Source organism: Ochlerotatus camptorhynchus, unplaced genomic scaffold (genome assembly GCF_037179485.1).
Source record: "Ochlerotatus camptorhynchus isolate MF236.1 unplaced genomic scaffold, CSIRO-AGI_Acam_v1.1 ptg000086l, whole genome shotgun sequence".
Lineage (NCBI taxonomy): Eukaryota > Metazoa > Arthropoda > Insecta > Diptera > Culicidae > Ochlerotatus > Ochlerotatus camptorhynchus.
The window spans coordinates 840,853-859,400 of NW_027040576.1; the positions used below are offsets into that span (position 1 = coordinate 840,853).

Sequence of the window (18,548 nt, forward strand, 5' to 3'; positions counted from 1 at the left end):
ATCGTCGGAGTACTCTTTAAAATTCCTAAGGAATTCTCTTCAGAATTGACATGTTATTCTACTTATTTGCATTCACCTCCTCTCAACTGAATTCACCTCATCGCAAAGTCCATGGTAATCTTTTCAGAATTATCTTGGAAATCTTCTAGATATACTTTCCAGAATTCCCTGTTAAATAATTCAAGAGCCTTGACCATCTCCAAGGGCTCAAAATCTTGAATAATTTTTCAATTTCTGAAGTCCGAATACTTCAATAGTTCTATAAATTCTAATCATATTTCTTTTCGGAATTTCGATATTGTTTTCCGGAGCAGATCGCTCGGCTTTATCGCTAAAACACTGCAAGCCTCTTCCATATTTAACCAACGATGAAACCATTACCAATCGATTTGTCGTGATTTTTACATAAGAATAGCTAGTTAAGTTAATAGTTCAAGTTGAGGTACAGCGGCAACAATAAGTTCCGACAATATAAAAAAAAAGTTTTTTTTTAACCAATCAGCATTGTTCTACTACTCAATCAATGTTTAAAGGTTAACGAAATCAACCTGGGGTGATTTGAAATTTAACTGTGTGTTTTTTTTAAATTATAGTTATATAATATACGATGCTTCAAAAAAATGCATGTTTTTTTCTATTTTTAAGGTGGGCTTGGATAGAAGGTTGCTGTCTTCAGCAAAGCTGTACAGATGGACAAAGAATTTTGCAAATTTTCTCTAATAATTTTTAATTAAACATAAAATCAAAAGCCGAAGGCATCACTAGGTTAGATGAGTCATTACTAAGACAGCAAATTTTTTCTTTGATCTTGAATTTGGGTCTGTGTTCGAAGTCTACAACACTATCTTAGTTACCTTGGTGTTAATATTCTAAAATCTCCTCAAAGTTCATTGGAAAAAAATCTATAATTTTCTAAACAATTCTTCAACGTGACTGTACCCTGGAAATCTAGTCCAGTCCAAAGGTCTTGATTTTTTTCATGGTCCAAAACCTATTTTTTTTTTCAAAGAGAGAACGAAGTATGTATATTTTTTCCCGATTTGTCATCAAAAATTACCGGATTTCCCCCGTGATTTCCTGGCTTTTGGCCGGTTTTTCTAGATTTCATGGTTTACTGGAGTGCACTGGCTTATTGCAGCTTTTACATGACAGCTCGAGTAGATAGAAGTGTATTGTCATCAACAAGGTTGCTCAAATAAAAAAAAATACTATTTCAGAATTCATTTGCCAGACGGCGCTTAACATTCGTGTATTTTGAGAGAGACGGCCGCACTGCACGTAAAGTTCTACCAAATCGAATTACATGATGGCGGTAGTGGTTCTTGCACTATGATGCACAGATGATGTTAATTATGCTCTTGAATCTCTGATTACTTCTAGCAAGAGCTGCCTCAGTACCAAAATGCGAGGTTAAATTCAATTCAATTATAATAGACGACGATCGTCAGCTCTTGATCTGTCTGAAAAATGTCCGTAGGAGGCACATGATTCTGCCATGAAAGTTATCTGGCAGGATTTGCAAAAATAAAAGCAATTCTCTGCCCTGAGGAACAAAACTTTTGGAAATAATGTTTCGAAATTAGAACCAATTTCCAAACCCTTTTGAAAGCTCACAAAATTTTTGAAAAAAAAAAACTTCAGAAGTCTATTTTAGCGCTTAAAGGGAAGTTTACCGCTCCGTAATAAATAATAACGTGGCCTAAAGTTGGACTCAAAAAACACAAAACAACAACTTTTCGGTTTTGCTGAGGGTCCAATTTTTTTTTTTCATTATGATATAAAAAATATATTTTTAAACGTATATTTTTCCAGGAATCTAAGGAAAAAAACGGATTATCTTGGATTTTTGATAATTGTTCCCAATATTTTTAGAAAAATAAAAACGTGCTGAAAACAATTTTTTATCCTCGGGGCGGTAAACTTCCCCTTACAGAAGGTGGTAAAATTTTGATCACAAATTTGGAAAATGTTCAGAAACTTCAAAAAAAGGTTATCTTCCATTTAATTCCACTTAATTGTTTTTGGTATCCATGACAGATACATATTTCGACTACAATGTGCAGTCTTCATCAGTGTCATTCCCACTAAAGAAGTTATCAAAATCTAACCCCCTTAAGTACTCATCCCATAGGTAAAAAAGTCCGCTAACAACCCAATTTCATTACTTCATTATGATGGCTACCAAGCCTTTTGGGATTTTCCTTATTAAATAGTTGTATAGATTTTTCTCCTTTAGTTTACTTAAATCTTTGGTTTTTATTAGTTAGTCTTTCTTGGTGAAATTATTTAACAGATGTTTTCATTTGGCATACTTTCCTGATAAACGAAAAAAAAAAGTTGTTCCAATTTTAAAGCCAGATAAAAATCCAGCTAAAATATTGAATTTGGAACAAATAGATTAAAAAAGTAGTTATAGTGCAATATGGGGAACAAATTTGCGAATCTTATTTACACAGTAAACCACATCACCATTAAACCAAATTTGTTCCGGTCACTGTTTAAGGGTCATCATGACAAACCCTACTACAATTAAAATTCCAACAATTCCAACAAATCAAAACTGGGCACGCGATACAGAGTTTCCCTACTGTACTTTTATTAGCTGCCTGCAAACACAAACAAACATTATCCCTTTAATCCACATACCCTTTGGAGCCATTCCAAGTATAGAAATCTCTACAGAAAATCTCCAACCATTCTCGTTTTTTGTTTAATAAAAGCTATCCGCCCTGTAGTCCTTGAATATGGAAACACGAATGACACAGCTGATGATGTTCCTCACCGACCGGAAAACTTCTTGGCATATAACCAGACGGACCACGACGACTACCTACGACCTAACATAACCTCACTCTCCCCAGAAATCATCAATTTGCTTCGTCGTCACTTCATTACATGTAAAGCCGGGGCTCTCAAAGGACCACACTCAAATCAACTCCAGCCCCGTCGTCGTCGTCGTCGTCGTCGTCGTTCATGCAACGGACGGCAACTAGAGGCTAGAAACTTTTACAGAAATTGTTTTTCGTTTCTGTTCACATTTTTCCGTGTCATTCGGTACCCTCCAAAAACAGTTTTATTGCCAACCGTGTTCGGGTGGCATTTTCCAACCCTGTTCTTCTGTAGGATAAGAGATTTTTTTTCATTTCGTTCTCGGTCGAACGAAAAACCGGTGTCAATCTATTTTAGTGCTGCTCCCTTTGTAGTATTTTATTTATTTTGTTCTTCAACTATTTCATGTGCTGCTGACCTGAACTACTATAATTGCAGCGTAGCAGATTCCACCATGGACCACATCATCGAAATCATCTCCCAGGACTCGATATGTGTTCTTCATGTGGCTTTGGTCTCTGTGCAAAGGAGAACTCCCTCTGGGTGGGGAGAAACAGAGAGGAACAGCTCTGTGACCAAACCAAATAATATTGAGAGCTAATTTTGCCAAACCAAGTTGTAGAGAAGTTGCCAACTTAGGGATAAAGCTAACTACTCTACTCTATCTAGAGAGAATATTCTGTTCTTGGGTCCGGTGTCGGTCGGTTGGCCGGAAAATTGATTTTATTTCCATGTGATTCCACTCGGAACAACACCCATGGTGCTCTGCTATAGTGCTATTAGTGTGCTACACTGCTGTCGCTAGGAATCGATACTGCTGGAGAGTTCGGATCGTACGAACACAAGCACAGAAAGCCTGAGGTGCGGCTGGCTAGCTAGTGAGGAGCATCTTCGTTGCCACCGCCACCAACGAAGGACGGAAGGTTATCAAATGCGGGTAAAGTGAGCATATGGCTCAATAAACATCGCTTTCAATTAAGGTTCCTTTCCCGTCTGCTTCTGCTTCGTTCGTTCGGTCGTCAGAGAAGCGGCAGGAGAGTAGAAACTAGAAAGGTGACGAAGCTCCAAGGTGACAAAAAGCGATTTTGATTGCCTGCGGGGACCTCGGGAATGTTTCGGTGTTGATTGTGTCTCGAATTTGTCACATTGTTTTAATTGTGTCGCACATATTTTGACCTATGCCCGTCTGTTCGGTGTACAACATGTTTTTTATTCCTTGTTTTTTTTTTTGGTTTGTTACCACTTCCCGCCTGTACACAGATGGACGGATATGATATGGTGCTGTCATGGTATATCCTTGTGTTGTGGCAATGCACACGGCGCAATAGAGTTCAGTTCAGTGTGGCTATATTTTGTTTCATACACGATGTTTATATATGTCATAAACGGTACTAATGGGGTGCCTGACTGGGTTTGATCGCCGGAAGTGAATTATTAACGAAACAAGAGATTTTATCGGTTGCACTCGGGTCCCGGCCTAGTGCTGGCGCGGGATATTATTTCCGGTTTTATTGGCTACGAATACCGAAGAGAGTGCATATTGCCGCAACGGAAAACGTGTGTGATGACATTTGCGACAGTTATGATGAATGATTTAATCCTTACGGTTTTTATACTGCGCACATTGTATCATTTGATGTATTGTTTCATAGCGGAGTAGAAGGACGGTTAGTTCTTTTTTTTCACAAAGGATGAGGATTTTACCCGGAACTCTTTTGCGTCTCAGGGCGCCGCTCTTTAGATTCTCGTGATTGAGTCGGTCTAAAGCTTTTTCGTGGTCAATGATTACCAAATAGAAGGACTCTTGGAATTTCCAAAAAGAGGGACTCTTGGAAGATCCCCCTTTTTAGGGCCCTTCACTTAGACGCCCTGCATCCAGTCGGAACTGAATTTAAGAAATTAAATTCCCGGGTTGCGTCGCGTGCACAACGTGGAAATCATATAAATTAACAAATATATATTTTTTGTTTATTAATTTATTTGATAAAGCTCAACCGAATTAATTTTACAGAGCCAAGGATTCTTGTTCACTCTACAATACATCTTAAAACTATAGTCAAAAGGTACAATACAATAAACATGTTATCTTCCGCTATCCAATAAGCCTCCTCCATCAGAACGGGAGACGGTTTCAGTGATTTCATTGTATGGCAGATTCGCCAACGGGGGTCAGAGCGCTCCCATTGTAGCAATGGACGCAAAACGTGGCCAGCACTCACACATTCATCACGAAACGGTTGCTTTCCAAAGTCGACGATGCATCGACTGAAAGAACTGCTGAGGAAGAACAATGAGGAGGACCACAAAATGGTTGTTGGCGAGTAAACAGACGATCGCGTGACACACATTGAGAGTGCTTCTGTCGACAGCCGAGTGAACACTGAAATTAATAAATATGGTAATATGGATTTAACTTTTAAGAACAATACGGCACTTTATCTAAATGCTGAAAACCGAAGAAAAAGCCTCTCGCTCATCCTTGTCTAACGATAACACAAAGTAAATTTCCAGAATTTTGAAAGTTTATTAAGTTTAAAGATCGCAACAAATTATGAAATTATACTCCATAAGTTATATAATTTAATAAAGTTAAATTTTTCAAATATTCTTAAAAGTCTCAAAATTTTTGAATATATCTATGTTACATGTACATTATTGGAAGGCCACTTAGACCGAATTCATAGATTGAGCTTGGAAGGTATTTCAAAGATATTAGATAAAAAATCATTGCTCTTCGAGTTGGATCAAATTTAAGGATTGTGATGAGAATACCAAATGAGTTTAGAGTCATAGATATGTAAGAATCTTGCATCTAAAGGAACTTTGGGGGAAATTCCAATGACATTCAACTAGGAATTTGAGGTTATTTTGGGAAGTATGCCACGAAAATTGTGATGAGAAGTAAAGGAGGGTCTTAAGATAGTTCTGGAGAGACTATTATAGGGATTATGTTCAAACAAATCTGAAGACTGCTCAACTGAAGTTGCTCTTCTAGACATAGAAAAAGTATTCGAAAGTGTTTGGCATGAAGATTTGATTGCTAAATTGAAAATCCTCTATACATTATGAAATTAGTTAAAAATTATTTAACTGACAGAACTCTGCAGGTAAAGCAGGAGTTCTTCATGGCAGCATTCTTGGGCCTATATTGTATAACATTTACACTTTGGATCTCCCTGATTTGCCTCAGGGTTGCCACAAATCTTTATTCGCTGATGACACAGGCATTTCCGCTAAAGGAAGAAGTCTTCGTGTTATTTGCAGTAGACTACAAGATTTTTTTTTTTAGATATTTCGTCTTCTTGCCGGCGCCGGTGGTGTAGTGGTAAGCGTGACTGCTTTCTAACACCCCAATGGGTCTGGGTTCAATCCCCAGCCGAGGTCGGTGAGATTTTTCTGAGGCATAAAAATCTCTGGTCACGTCTTCCTTCGGAAAAGAAGTAAAGCCGTTGGTCCCGGCCCATGTATGTTGTGAATGGGTGCGATATCCTACGCAGGTGTGGAAGCTGCCTTCCTGCACATTCGATTGCCATCAATGGATGGCAATCGATGTCCGTCGGTGATTGGCACTAGATTGCGGAACAGAGACCGACGTTAAATAAAGGAAAGAAGATTTCTACTTCTTATTTACAAAAATGGAAGATTTCTCCCAACGCTTCCAAAACTCAACTTATTTCCACATAAGCCTAGAGCTTCCTTTTTGAAACCTTGTAGTAGTCAAATAGTCACTATGAACGGAGTTCCAATTTCTTTATCAAGTCAAGTCAAATATCTTGGATTAGTAATTGATCAAAATTTAACTTTTAAAGATCACATTGAGGGCATTCAAGCCAAATGTAATAAATATTTAATATGTATGTATCGTCCTATACATAAACAGGAAATCCATACTTTGCCTGAAGAATAAACTTCTAATATTTAAACAAGTTTTTAGACCGGCCACGCTTTATACTGTGCCAATATGGCCTAGGTGTTGCACTAACAGGAGCATTCTAAGATGATTCGGAAGAATGTTCCAAGGGAATTCAGGGAAGAATTCTACAGGAATAGAATTCTCAGAATAGATCCGAATAAATTGTAAGTGATTCTCTCTGGGGAATTTTGAGAAGAATTCTGAGAAACAATCCCGTGGTACTATGATGTGAATTTCAATTTAATTTTGGGACAATACTATGAGAAACCTCGTAAGGATGTGGCCAGGTGTATAATGCGATGCTTGTGTTGTAGATTGTATGTGTGTGTGTGGAATTGCGTGTAATTTATTTTCGATATTTCCTACAAAACTTTTTTTTTAATTGATCTTTATTTCTTGTATTTGTGTGGTTTTGCATGTTTGAATTATCAAGTGACACAGATACACCTTTTCAACTTTAGTTTATTTGAAATTTTTAACTATTATTTAAAGTTCCTAGTCCTATCAGGCCTGTTTTAAAGAATGACCACCTTGGTGGGATTATATTTTCTACAAAACGTAATAGTTCATCATTATATAGCCACCCAAGATTTGTACAATCGCATATGCTATGCTATGCTATGCCAATACTTTGGGAAACCTCGGGTGAATGCTAAGAGCAGGAGAATCCTGAGGGTATTTCCTAGATAATTCTGATAAGAATTCCATTAAAGTTTTCCCAGAATATTCTTGAACTTCTTATTAGAATTATATAGGAAATACCCTCAGGATTCTCCTGCTCTTGGCATTCACCCGAGGTTTCTCAAAGTATTGGCATTCCGAGGTAAGAAATGGAAAGTTTCCTAGATTCTGAAACAGTTCTCAAAATTCTAAAGCTTCTAAAGTTGTTCAAACTGCATTGCAGATTGTCAATATCTTTTACTAGATCTCAGAAATAATGTTTGTTGTCTCGTGCTAAGAAAATTTTAAGAATTCCGAGCTTGAAGAAATAATCAAAATGTTGGACTTTTTTGTTAACCCTTTGTCTGTACCTTGGGGTCAATTTGACCCCAGGCCACTTTCAAAGGCTGTAGCTTTTTTATTTGTCGATGGATTTTGATAATTCATTCGTGACTAGATGCGTCCACTGGAGCTCTATATTACTAGATGAAATCAGATCCAAAAATCTTGAAAAAATATTTGTTAGAATTTTTTTATTGAAATACTTACGTTGCCTGTACCCTGGGGTCAATTTAATCCTGAAATGAAATTATCGTATTTTAACGAAATTTCAATGGATTTCTGATATCAAATATTTTACAAAGTGGACTTTCAGTTAAATTATTATTTTTTTTAAGGGGCAGATCTCTCTGGGGAGGAGTCATTGTAAAAACATACCCATGAAGTACCATATATTGATGTTAGAGATGTTTATATCACGAGATTCCAACCATATAGGATGTTGCTTTCTTCTGCAAATATGGTCAAGAATACAAGGTTTTCAAAACTATGGATAATTCTAATAAACAGTTTAGCTCAGAATGAACTCACCAGGCAGCGCTAGTGTGACATAAATTTTTAATTGTTTGTCCTGGTGAGTGAATTCTGAAATGAACTTATTACCTCAGGATAGGTCTTACCCATCGTGACAACTTTGCTCAAGACGGAAACCATCCATATAAGCAGGATCCTTAGATAGCGCTATATAATGTATATTTAACAAAGCGAAACTCGATCATTATCATCTTAGCGGCATCTAGTGAGTAAAATTTGTCATAAACTATCCATAGTTTTGGAAACCTTGTAATCCCGACCATCTTTGTAGAAGGAAGCAACATCCTATATGGTTAGGATCTCGGGATATAAACATCTGTAACATCAAAATATGCCACTTCATGGGTTTATTTTTAAATCAAATTCCAGTTTATTTCCTGGTTGTTTTCTATTCTCAGTTAATTCCCGGTTTGTGCAGTGCATTCTACGGGAACAATTTTTTTTAAATTCATATACCGTATCAAGCAGGAACGGTGAAAAAAGTGACTAAGTAATTTTCCATTGAAACAACAGATTTGAGAAAGGTATCCGAAAGAGATTAATATAAACGCATCACTAAAACATCAAAAATGTATAAATTCATCTTTACGGTACCACCCTGTGAGACTTTATTTTTTTTCCTTCATTTATTTTCGTCAAATTTAAAACAGTTAGGCTGAAATTGGTTACATCCGATCATAAACAAGCTGAAGTTTTCAAATCTATACTAGTTGGCCGCTTACCTTTCAATTGGTTGGATCAGGAAGTTACAGGGCACTGTGTTCCAAGCTGCAAATATAAAATAAAATAAAAAGACGTTAGAATATTTTTAAGAGTGAAGTAAATAATTCGTAAGAAATGTAATTTAGTGTATGGAGCATTACAACAGTTTCGATTGGCAGTTATTTATTTTTTTATTTGTATAACAGCACACTGATATACAATACAGATTAAGCTCAACGACCTAGACGAACAAAAAAAAATAAGACATGAAATGTGATTATCATTGTAACAAAACGGTCTACACTTGATTGATGACAAATAAATAATTGGAACACACCATAATAGGAACCTGTAGCCATGACTGGTACATCTACCCTATATACTTTTTTGATTCATATTTCAAAATCCAGCTTAGATGAAAGGCATCGACATTTTAAAAAAGTGTATGAACCATTTAAAAATTAGAGCCTCTCGCAGGCTCATACAACTATCATTGTGATATAAAGCAGATAAACTTCATGTGTGATCATGAATTTAGCACAAGTGGAGTTGGAAATAGATACCAGTTGAACATAAGCGACATTGAACATATAGAAAAGAAAAAATGAGAAGTCAAGAGCACCATTGATTCAATGAATCTTCCTTCCGGAAATCGTAAAGAAGAACGACTCACACGAGATCAATTCCCATCTGAGTAGTAAGTATACACACTTCAACACGAAAGATGTGTAAAATCTCATAACCGCACTTGTGTTGGCAAACACTAGATGCGGAAGGTCATATCCCGACGACAACGACAGAAGTGCGAGTGTAAAATTTACGACGTGAGACTTCTTCTTCGGCGGCAACCTACCTGCATAGCTATAGGTATATCGACCATCCAATTTAAAGAGCAAATCGAGCACCGCACCCCTGACGCTCCAACCCTATCGAAAAAAAAACCACGGGCACACACACGCAGATCACAGAACGAGAACGGAACGGAACAGGAGGAATTCCAAGAGTGCAGATTATGATGATTTTCTCGCTGTATTACAAATTCTTTCGGGGGTTTTCAGCTTTCATGTCGCGTTTGCGTCGTCTTTTTGCTGCTGCCATGATCGACCGTATCGCTCCGTCCGTCGGCACAGTGCAATGGGGGCAAGAGTGGACATAATTGAAAAAAAAAATCAAGTTTTTCGGGTCTTTTGATATTTTTCCCATAATCTTCATTAAATGCTATTGTGAAATTCAAGTTGTTAGCCCAATCGGTGGGAAATGTATTTTTGGTAGAATTCCAAAGTACACAAATCCCAAAAATGCTGGCCTAGATACATTTATCAAAGACGTGTTTAAAATTTTAAGCTTTTATTTTTGTTATCATTGTACATCATATAAAAAACACAAAATTAATAATGTGTGCAGGCGTTTTCGCCTTATTTTCGATCGATACAATTTAATAGAAAGCTTTTTTATCAGTTTACTTAACCATCAATGTTAAATCATTTCTGGTACCATTTCGGAATTTAGCCAATTTGGCTAAAACTGGTTCTTAGTCTTGCAATTGATCGAAAGAAACCCTTGTTGGTAATTTTCACTGTATTTCAGAATTTTTACCAGGTTTTGCTAGCAGTCGCCTCACTGTGCGTTAGTATCTGCTTGGTAACGTGCTCCAGCACGTGCAGCAGGAAGAGGAGAAGACGTCGCCGTCGTCGTCGAAACCACCGACTCAATTCTCGGATTCTTCTCTTGCTGGTTCCGCACACTTGAGGCTCATCACCATCATCATCGTGGGGTAGTCTTGTGCTTGTCTTCCCCCCTTGAACTGCCCCATCCCTCGCTGGAACTGAATCACGTACCTATCTACTGTCAGTGCCGGTTTGTCGGTATGGAAGCCGTACGACCGTCATCGTCGGCGTTGTTCGTGACTGCGTTCGCAGATGGCGGCACAGAAGAGGTACGCTAAGGTCAAAGGGCTAATTGTTGACTGGGTGGTAATGGCATTTGCTGTCATCAAAAGAGTTGATGCTAACTAGCTTAGAGGAATCATGGTGGTGGAAGAATGCATCCAGCCCTGGGGTGCTGAAAAGTGATTGATGTCAACAAATGCCACCGTTACCGTGGACGTATGGCAGCGCAAAAATCTCACCCGAAGAGAAAATGAGGTCTTTCTTTTTCTCCCTCCTAACTGGCCTGGCCCGGCGAATGGAACATGGACGAAGATGGCGGCCGCTCTCGACGATACGATGGCCGGACGGTTTTGGGGATAGGTTGCTTTCGATGGTTGATACTTGTTCCGACTACGATTTCATTGAGAGGAATGGAGTAGAGCTGTTTAAATTGTATTTGTACTGGATCGTATGATACGCAACTGTAAATATTAGGGCGGTTCGAAAAATACAAAGAGTTTAAATTAGTCCATCTTAAAGGTTTTAACAACTTTGTTGAGGGTAGTAAACCCTTGTTATGGCCACCATCTAATGACGAAATTTCGAACTAAGCCACTATCTACAAGATAACAAACTTCTACCCTGGCTAGTATCTTAAGATATGGCATCTACGGGAAGTTCACGTGAACACTAACATTCTTTGTTGGGCAGAATTGTTTGTTCCACCATCTAGAAAGTCGTTAACTGCAGAACAACCCTAACAGAAAGTACATTACTAAGGATCTTGAAATATGGAATTTAATCTCCCTTTTGGAACCTACATACTTCAAAACTCTGTAACTAGGGGGCTTCCTTCAGGAGCTCCCACCCTCTTTTCCCAAAGAGACGAACCAGCCAGGTGCTGAAAGTCTCTATAATAAAGCTAAACTTATCTCTTTGAACAAAGTGTCTACGTGTCATTATGGAATCATATTTTCTACATATTTGTAAGTAGCAAGAAGAGGTTGTAAAGTTTATGTTTGACACATAATACCTGCCAATTTTATGAGAGTCGCAATAACAGCGATCAAAAAATCGCTGCTTGTGACTATTTGAAAGCTAAATTGGCAGGATTTATGTGTTCACATTCCATTTTTCAGTTCTTGTTTTTTTTCGGTTATTTAATAATAAACTCAACCCAAACATCAACGTTCAAAAATAACCGTTTATAGATAATCATATGTATATTTTTAAGCAGAATAGCGTCTGCTTTGCAGAAAATAATATGAGATGAGATTTACATTAACATGTTATTGATCTAGAATCTCATGGAATCATGAAACCGTATACAATCAAAAAGTCTCACCGCAAAAAATGAGCAAAAATCTTGATTTGGTATGACGGCAAAAAAAAACATATATCAATACAAGAGACCTGAGCAGGAGAAGCGCAGTATTAAAAGTTCTTCAAATCTTCCAGGACTTTAGATCTTGATGTTCTATAAGCCAAATAACAGTTTGTGGAATACAAAGAGGTGTTACCGAAATCTTTATCATTCTCCAAATAGTCCAGGAGACATGTTACAGGTTAATCGAAATCTTGTTCGATGCCCACGCAGACCGGATATCTGATCTTGAAGTTCTGCAGGCTCAACAAGGTATACGATGATTCGACTTAATGATAGAATGAAACCTTCGTGAAACCCGATAACATCATTGGTTTGGTTTATTAGGTTTTCAAAAATACCTGCAGTTGCGATCTTTGTTTTTTTTTAATATAGTCACACCACAATAAATTGGAAGCATTTACTCTGTAATGTGCGAGAACAGTTTGCGAGTGAGAGAAAAAAATAGAGATTATGTAATTTTGTGGACTTCTTGATACTTGATTTGGGTTTTCCCGCATTTTTCCCGAATTTCTTAAAACTTCTTATTGTAGCGTTATCGTTGTTATGATATACTTCGTAGATTGGATACTTGCGACAGTCACGTTTCTCCTCAAATTCTCAGTTAGACTACTTTCAGGAATAATGCTGGGGAGTAAACATTGGTTCCAATCTAAACAAGAGTAACAGAAGCATGACTGTCGCTATTCCCGGCCACGCCCATCTTTACCATAACTAGGGATAGGGAAGGAAATGTTGATGTAGTACTTACTTAACGAGAGGCCACCGACTTAGCGACACCCTCATAAGTGCTACGGAGTGGGAGGGTTGGGTAGGGTATTCGGTTAGGATTCAGCTCAAGTTGGCGATGCAACCAAAAGTATGTATTGTTTATTTGCAGGGCTGTTACAAGATTTTCTAAATTTGATCCGCGAAATCCGCGATTTCTCAAAAGAAATCCGCGACTTCAAGTACTAATCCGCGACAACAACAAAAACTGTTTTCATTGCCGAAAAATAGCATTACAAGCTTAGTGCTTATAGCACACTAGATTTTTGCCTGCTCTCAACTTAGTGTTCTTTGAAGTACTTTCACATTTTAATTGAGAGCTTTCTATGCCTGTACCATCCTATGCCCAGGAAAGTAGAGAAATTTTCCAACCCGAAAAATTAATAGACCGGACGGGAATCGAACTCAGTCGTCTCTAGCATGGACTTGCTTTGTAGCTGCGCCTTTTGTAACTATTGATTTTTTTTAATAGCATTGTATCATCTTCAGTTATTTATGTAAAGTATAAATTCTGAGTAATTAGTGAACATAATAAAACACCCTTACATTATGAGATTCTATTGAATAATACCGGCCTAGATTTGATGAAACATTATTTAAAAATAATTAATGCATTTTCATTTGAAATGAAAATTTTCTTGAAAGTTAACCTTTGCGTATCTTACGTATTTTGGTGTCCTTAACGTTGTAGTTGATTTGGCTCTAGTTTTCTCAATTTATTTCCGATTCAAACCAAACACCCTGCACACAATCGAGAAATTATCAGAGATTCGTAAGTCACACTTGTTGGTCACGTCGCGGTTGTGTATTTACACGGGTATTCCTTGGGTTCTGTCCAATGGTGAGACATTTTCAATTTTTTTTTTATTTCTAATACGAACCTAGCACTTTTCGGTGTCAAATCATATTCGAATCGTATATATGTGACTTTGTGAATCATGTACGACTTATTACTATGTACCTATACCGGAAATTATAGGTTTTCCAAATCGTCCAGGACATCAGTTGATTTGTTCTACTAGATCAACCAAGACTGCAATAATGTCTGTAGTATCGAAAAATGTCCAATCAGATACAAAGCGTCTATGTGGATCATGCATGATCTATTTCCGAGTATTCCAGATGTTGTAGGTTCTTCAAATCGTCCTGGAGTTCAGATAATTTGATCTACTAGATCAACCGAGATTGGGACAATGTCTTTAGTATCGAAATATTTCCAAACAGATGCACAGTGTCTATGTGGATCATGCATGAACTATTGTCATGTATACCAGATGTTTTAGGTTCTCCAAATCGTCCTGCAGTTCAGATGATTTGTTTTATTTGATCAACAAAGACTAGGATAATATCTGTAGTATCGAAATATCGATTTGGAAATCCTAGAACATTTGGCATACACGGAAATAGGTTGGCATGATCCACATAGACACTGCTGATTTGTTTGGGCATATTTCGATACTACAGATATTGGATTAGTCTTGGGTGATCTAGTAGAAAGATAATCTGATCTCCAGAATGATTTCAGAACCTAAAACATCTTGTATACGTAGGAATAGGTCGGCTACAATCCACATAGACATTTCGAATCTGTTTGGACATATTTCGATACTACAGACATTATTGGAGTCTTGGTTGATATAGTGGAACAAATCAACTGAACTCCAGGACGATTTGGAGAACCTAGAATATCCGGTATACATGGCAATTACTCGCAATTATACGATTCGTTTATGATTTGACAACGAAAATTGCTATGTTCATATTGGATATAAGGAAAATGTGTCACATTTGACAGACCTCAGGGATCTATAATCCGCGACGGAACGGTTACAATGAATTTCACAATTTTTGTGACAGCACATCAGTCCCTTCGCGATTTTCGCGACATCATTTAATGTTTCCGCAATTTTCGCAACTGAAAGTTCAAATCCGCGAAAATCGCGAAATCCGCGAAATTCGCGAAATCCGCACCTGTTGTAACAGCCCTGTATTTGTTGTTTATTTAATCTCTCGATAGCCGGCTATCGAAAGAACATATTCATTTTGTTTAGTGATCATGAATTTCAAGAGTCATGACGGAGAGCTTGGGATTAAACTTATGATTTTCTGCTCAGTAAGCAAAAACGATACCTCCAGGTTCATCGAGCATCTCATAACCATAACACTTCGCGACAAAACACGACTACGTTTTCGCTTGATATGCAAATAGTTTCCGAAGTTGACCTCAAGTTGGCGATTTCTTAAAACTTCTTATTGTAATTTACAAATACAAAATATAATTTTAATATATTTTGATTACATAATACCATAAAATTGAACTCAGGCCCTTTGGAGTAAGAGGCAGTCACGCGCACCACTAAATTACCGGCGTCGCTGCAATAAGCTCTTCTCCGTGTGTGTGTGTGTGTGTGTGTGTGTGTGTGTGTGTGTGTGTGTGTGTGTGTGTGTGTGTGTGTGTGTGTGTGTGTGTGTGTGTGAAGTGAAGCGACTACTTCGGGGGTTGGCTGTGCTCATGCACGTCTAATACTTTAAGTGCTAGCTGGCGTTGCTAGATCGCTACTCTTCTCTCCATTGACGCTGCTGCTTCGACATAATCTGCGTAACTGTTGCCGCCATTCCAAGTACCCTCCTCTCGTCACATTTTATCGACGACATTCTCCACGTTAAGGACTGGCATCTCCGTTCGCACTGTCTCGAACCTTGGACAGTCGAAGACCACATTCTACGGCGATTCATCCACATTGCCACACTCCGGATAGAGGGGTGACGCTGCGAGTCCGAACCGATGCAGATCTGTAGAGTCACGCCCATTCCGAGGTTACTTTCACTTACAATAAGCCCTGCGTGTATTTATTACCTCTATCAATTGGATATTAGTATTATACACACACTTCCAGTTTCAAAAATTTCCTTTGAATCCGGGCAAATGGCTCTAATGTTGGCCTATAGATCTAAGATTGGACCCATCGCTAAAAATCTGCTATTTATCAATTTTATCTAGATGAACCCGGCATTTCGACGATACTAATAGATATTTTTGGTCGCTATTGAAAATTTAGTCGATTGCTGAATTTATGTATGGGCCCAAATTAGGGACATTTAGGCCGACATTTCCCCTGTTTAGTTTATGTTTTTTTTTAATTGTAAAACGTATTTGCACTGGTCTCACTATGTTAATTTGATTCTCCAATCCATGGGTTCCGTAGTTTTGTTTATCTCTACGCTAAACTCTTCTCCGTATTCACTAATTATTCTCCTAAAATTCCCATGGAATTATCTTAAAGATTCTCACTAAATTCCTCAGTAGTCCCGTAAATTCATTGAAATGCTCCAAAGAATCCCCTAGAAACTCTTCTTTGCATTATCTAAAAATGATAACAGAAATAACGTTGAAACTCTCCCACATATTTCTTTGGAATCTACCTCAGAATGTTCATTTAATTCGATACAAAAATCCCTTTGGATTATCCTTATTCTCTTGTAATTCTACTCACAAGTACCTTGGAGTCCTCCTTACAAATTTCTTAGAATTATCTGAACTCTTTTGGATTTATCTTTGACATTACATCTAAATCCTTCTCGGAATTCTGTTGGGTTTCCATTGACACATACCCGGAATTCCCTTGGGATTCTATTCAGAACTACCTTGGAGTTCTTCTTACGTTTACAGTCCTTATTCTATTCTAATTTTAAAGAATTGTTCAAGGAAAAATAAAATTTCCATGTTTAGGTAGTAAACTCTCTGCAACTTTCTTGAATAAATGTTCAAATTGATTACTTTGAGGGCACTCACTCCTGTATTCTGGGCTGTATGTTGTATAGGTACAGCATGAAGAATTGCCATCATTTGTGATTTCTTGCTTTCGCCTTGCTTGACTGGAGCCCAGATTTAATTTCTGTCGACTTGTTAGATGTGTGTGCAAAGGCTCCGCTGCGTTGTCCCGTCGAATTCCAATCCAGCGCTCGACTGTAGATTTGAATTACGACCTTTAACACCTACTAACGTTCTCGATTTTCGGTTGCTGTGACGATTACGATGGAGCTCAGCATTTGAGATCAAATTGTGAGACCACCAAACACAAAGCATATACCACAATCATCCGTTGATGAAGACCTATACACTGATGGCGGTAAGCTCCAACTCAAATTAACTTTTAATACCGTCACGATCTGCAAAATTTTGCTTAGAGTCGTGTGGATCAACTCTGATGTCGACATCAAGGCAGCTCGGATTTAATCCGAGGATAAAATTCCTGAAATCCTAAGTACAAACGATTTAGAGGGAAGGTCAACCACATTCCAAAGGGAAAGTCAGTGGAAACAAATATTATTTAATAATTTATCTTGACTAAGTCTGACTGTCAAGACGTGTTCGGACTGTTAAGTAAGTTTCTCACTGAAGATAGTTTTTAATAGTTAGTTAGAGGTAACCTATGGGATAAAAGATTGATGTCTACTGAGTACTGCGTCCATCGGCAGAGTATCACAACTCAAGTCGAATATTGGATTAGGTCCTATGTAACATTGAAAGATTTTTCCATGGTCAATGGCCATGAATAGACATTTCCAGGTACAGTAATGACACTATTGTGAGCACCCTTTTTGAAAACCTTTTCTAATATTATAATGTTTTGCACCAAAGTATACCTTAACAATCCATCTTAAAGATGAATGAGATAGATTTTGAATTAAGGTTATGTTAAATTATTAAAAGGTAAACTCTGATGCGTGGAGGGGCTAACAAAATCGATCATCTATCAGCTAATACGGCAATACACGGTTTTGTAGCCAAGTTAATAACGAAAGAGAAAATCGATGAAGAGAATCGATCAATGCCATCGGCTTGAACTGTGTATTTAGTTCTGGTCACCCATTTCCAATAAATGACCACCCCTAGCACGCGCAAGTACCTTTTCCCTATTTCGTATTTTTGCTCCTCTTTTAAATGCCCTCAGCCAATTATTCTCCGAAACTGCTCCACTGTGCTCCTGCTGAGAGCGCACACACCAATCCTCGCTCGTACTACCACCTACACATCCTTCTTTCGGTTAGGGATTTGCTGTGAAGAAGCTCCTTCCGCATACAACACAGTCACTCAATACAGTAAGGCCGACAACATAGTAGAAGCGATTCGAAGCGATTCGATTCGTTGGCAATAAGCGGAGCGCTTGCGTGAAAGCACCCTCTATGAGCGTTCTATGGGAATCGCCCAAACCAGCCATAGTGAAAGCGATGCGAAGAGGTGTAAAGCGTTCAGCAAAGCGACAGAGCTGTTCGTGTTGTGTTTTGACGCCTTCGAACGCAAGTGGACTGATTCTAGTGAGGAAAAATGGAATAACAAATTTGAACAAATATTTTGCACTGCGCGCGCGACTGTAATGTTTTCAAAAACGCTTTCACTATGTCATAGGTTGCTTCGCTTGCCGCTGCATTTCGCTTTGCCAATTGCTATCGCATCGAATCGCTTCGAATCGCTTCTACTATGTTGTCGGCCTAAGGCCTAACTATGTTGTCGGCCTAACGCTGGCAAGCAATAAGCAAAAGGCAAGCG

General features: G+C 38.1%; 1 protein-coding gene across 7 annotated transcripts in view; it reads right to left on the reverse strand.

Moving 5' to 3' along the window:
* Positions 1–18,548, reverse strand: part of LOC135698449 (arginine-glutamic acid dipeptide repeats protein-like) — a 160,331-nt gene that overhangs the window by 87,937 nt on the left and 53,846 nt on the right. For all 7 annotated transcript variants that reach the window (XM_065218427.1, XM_065218431.1, XM_065218430.1 and 4 more), the window contains exon 3: positions 8,998–9,043. The gene's annotated coding sequence lies outside the window, so the exon portion shown is untranslated. The remainder of the gene's footprint in view (positions 1–8,997; positions 9,044–18,548) is intronic.